The following is a 4,461-nucleotide window of genomic DNA, read 5'->3' as shown; positions in this document are numbered from 1 at the left end:
GGAGGGATGGGGAATGGGGGTCTAAATCTCATATAAACACACAATAGTTTAAGTTTATGATCCTTAAGTTTACAAGGATTGTTGATATAAAACCACAGTTAAGTAAAGGCTTATTACATGCTTGATGAGCGGATGCTATATATTACAGCCTCAGGATATTAATTTAATTTGTGTTAAATTAACCGACCTCAATTATTTATGTATTAACGAGCCTCAATCCCCTATATATTAATCCTGGAGCATTACAACATGTTTTCGTAGTCACGTGTCATCACGAGAATGATTCTTAAAATTGTTAGAAGGATAAGTTGATCCATATAAACATATACTATGTTTTTCATTAAACTAACTATCAAATTAATTAATAGTGTGCAAAATGATATTTTTTCTTTTTTTAAATAAAAACTACGGAATTACCTAATATGGTTAACATATATATGACAATTAATGATTATGAATAATACATTTCTAATAAAAAAATTCTAACCTCTCTATTTTTTGTTTAATTTTATACTATTAAATTAAATTAAACAATCACATTAAGCAAATAATAAAAAAATTAGATTTTTTTCTTATATGTTATATTTAAAATTATTTAAAACTACTATAAATTACAAAAATGGTAAAAGTCCCGCATTGAAAATTGATCAATTGTTTAACTTTTTTTTCAAGAAAGATATAAATGATAATATTGCATAGGGGTGGGCGTTCGGGTTTGTATCAGATATTTCAGTATAAATTTATAGAACCCGTTCGATATTTTATGTTCGGGTTCAGATATTTTGGGTTGGGTTCGGATATTTAAATTTTGAAGAAAAAGTAAATAAATTATTATTTGTTTAAGTTTTTTTATTTAAAATATATTTTAACTTAACTGGTTTTCTAATTTTTAAAAGATTAAACTATTAAAATAGAAAGACAATAATTTAGTTGTTGTTTTGAAATTTTAGATGCAACTTTTGACAATGCAACAAACAAGAGCTTCATATGTATTTTAAGTGAGTAGCAAATGATTTTGTCCATAGTTATATGTATATTATCTAATTTTGAAAAATAAGCATCATTAATATATATAAATATTTTGAATAAAATGAGAGAAATGAACTAGAAATATAGAGTTAAGTATACTTATGTTTGGTTATCTTCGGATATCCATTCGGGTTCGGGTATTACCCGTTCGGATTCAAATATTACCCGAATTGGTGAAATAAGTAATTTGTTTAATTTGTTGTTTTAATTAGATGATTTATACACTGAGTTGGTGAATATACACTAGACAGGTATTTATATTTCGAGTTTGCACTTATATTCTATAACAGTTTGATATATTAGATTTGAACACTAACCTGTTAATATAGTTTGCCGGTGATTTTTTTTCAAAATTTTGATTCTTAGATATGTATATGGAATGAAGCTAATTTTTACAGATGTCCATTTTTTTTAATTGATACTTATGTAATTCATTGAATTCATAAAAGAAGTTAAAAAAGAAACTTAATTTATATCAATGAAACAAAGACGAGAACGAAAGCAAAATTCTATAGAGGAAGAAAATAAAATCACTTATGGAGAGTCAATAGTAAGCAATTCGTCATTATACAATCGATGTTGCCTATTTGGTTTTGGTGATTTGTGTTAGCCGCAAAACTTAATTTCATTTTGTGCATATGAAAAAGTCTTAAAAATAATTAAAATAAGATGTAATATGTTAACTCTTCAACAACTATGATATATTTAAGAGACCAACATTTGTATTCGTCATTTTATAATCGATAAAAATTGTAGTATTGCAAAATGTTAAAATCATTTAATAAACTAACATTATTATAACAAGTCACTCCGGGGATTATCATCTAGTATATAAAATAAAAATTTGTAACATAAAAGGTTCAGCTTGCGGACAAAAAATAGACATGAGGTACATGTCAGAACTGACTACTGAAAATGCAAACTTATTCACGTAAAGACATATATGCTTTTTATGGTCTGTAACCGACTTATTTCAGATGGAAGGACAAAATACTACTTTTTATTTACATTTTTATATAGTGATCCCGTTTGTACTACAGTTATTTTGGAGTATTTCAAATCAATGCTTTAGCTAAACACAGACGAATACGGTATGAGTTACGACAAAGTAGTTAATACATTTGCTAAAATCAGTAATTAATAATCTTTGAAGAATCAATATAAATTTTACAATCCGCTGACCTTAATAATTTTTTTTTTTCTGCTTTGGTCTTTGTTGGGTCGTATGATCACAGACTAAGCTCTTATGTTATCACTAAAAGTAATCAAGGAACCCAAATTTACTCACACAAACACTGATTCCAAGATCTCTGCTTCAAAAGCTTCATTTTACTTGGTCAAAACATACATCTATTTTATTAATTTAAAGTCATTTGAAAATATATTAGTCTTTTTTTTTTTGTAACACATTCATTCATTCATTCAAACTTTAAAGACCCCTAAGGGTTGAGTTCAATACAATAGTTTCAAGGCGCAAAGCTTTCTTAGCCAAAGCATCGGCAGCTTTGTTTTTCTCCCGTGGGATCCACCTGAACTGAATCAATTCAAACTCTGAGATTAAGGCGACAATGTCAGAAATAATGCCATAAAGTTCTGGACTTGGTTTCCTTGAGGTAATTGCTTTGACAAGCAAACCTGAGTCTGTTTCACATCGGAGGCGTTGGATCCCCAACTCTCGACATTTCTGGACTGCTTCGCGCATGGCTAGTGCCTCCGCTACCAGAGGAGACGCCACGTAGTAGCAGTGTGCACCAAATTCTGAACGCTCTGAGTTCTTTTGGACGGTCCATCCAAGGCCTGCAAGTCCTGTGTCTGCTCCCCATGCTGCGTCTGTTTGTAAGCAGTGGCAATTCTCTACTGTTGTCTCCACTCTAGAGTTTCTTCGGGGGTTGTTGACAGTTGGTTCCTGTGCATTTAGCCATTCTCTCGCAGCAGCTACAGCCCGGGTGATGACATCTTCTGGTGAGGCCGTTTTCTTGTTGAAAAGGAGGTTGTTGCGTGCAATCCACAAAGACCAGAGAAGCCAAGGGGTAAGTAGAGCAGACGTGAGGCCAATTGGAGGAAGGCAGTTCAGCCTTAGCAAGTTCGGCCAATCCACAGGAAAGTCTATCAATCCGCTACCTTCAACGTTTGGGGTGATGGGAGCTAGTGCCCATACCCTTTGAGTGAACTCACATTGAAAGAGTAGATGATGGATAGATTCAGTGAGACCGCATCGCACGCATTTTGGATCACCGGCTATATTCCTCGAGATTAATCTTTCTCCCACTGGTAATGCTCCTTGGAAAACCTTCCACAGAAACAGTTTGATCTTAGGGGCAATTTCCAGTCCCCAAATCCCTTTATTCCAGTCAAACTCCGCCTGGTGGTGCTGTTCTTCGTGTTGTCGCATCCTTTCATACGCTGTCCAGTAGCCAGACTTGGTAGTGTAGTCGCCCGTTGCGGTTTTGAGCCAGCTAAGTTTATCAGCCGCCCCTGTTTTGCTCAGTTTTATTCTGAGGATAGTATCTTTGTACTGAGGGATGGTGGCTTGGATCTTTGCTCTGTCCCAGTCATGTTGGATAGGGTCAATCAGGTCCGCAACCTTTAGATGAACTAGGAGTTCGGGTGCCGGTCCAATCGGACGCAGTTGGTTTGCATTATCCAACCAGGGGTCGTTCCATACTTCTATATCCTCACCCGTACCCACTGTCCAGCCAGTGTTTGCTGCGAGGAGGTCACGACCTATCATAATTCCACGCCACCCATGGGATGCGTTGGACCTTGTCTCAACTTCCAAGAAACTCTCGTTGGCGCAATACTTGCCAAGAAGTACTTTGCACATCAGGCTTTCCGGGTGGTTTAAGACTCGCCAGCTTAACTTAGCCAGAAAGGCGTCGTTGTAGCATTGTATGTCACGGAAACCTAATCCTCCTTCCGAGGCATGTTTTGTCATTGTTGACCATGCGACCCAAGCCATTTTCCGTGTCCCGTCATTGCTGTCCCACCAGAAGCGCGTAAATGCGGATTGTATTCTTTTGCAAAGAGAGACAGGGAGCTTGAAGCAAGTCATCGAGTGGGAGGGGATTGGCGTTAGGACGCTTTTCAGCATGGTGAGTTTCCCGGCTGTAGAGAGGAATCTATTTGACCAGCTCTTTGCTTTCTGTTTTATTCTCTCCACAATCGCAGTGAAGAGATCTTTTTTCCGTCTACCGAAGTGTTCGGGCAAGCCAAGGTATTTGCCAATACCTCCCTCTTTCTGAATCTGCAGCACGTCTTTGATGGCTGTCTTTAAAGGTCCCGGCGCTTTGGAAGAGAAGGTGACAGTCGACTTGTTTGGGTTGATTGTCTGACCCGACGCTAACTCGTATTGTTTCAGAATAGAGACCAGAGCCGAGCTGCTTTCCTTGTCCGCTTTAATGAAGAACATAGTGTCATCGGCAAAGAGGAGGT

This window comes from Brassica oleracea, chromosome C8, assembly GCF_000695525.1.
Source record: "Brassica oleracea var. oleracea cultivar TO1000 chromosome C8, BOL, whole genome shotgun sequence".
Classification (NCBI taxonomy): domain Eukaryota; kingdom Viridiplantae; phylum Streptophyta; class Magnoliopsida; order Brassicales; family Brassicaceae; genus Brassica; species Brassica oleracea.
The sequence above is the reverse complement of the archived record's forward strand: the minus strand, read 5'-3'. Positions refer to the sequence as shown.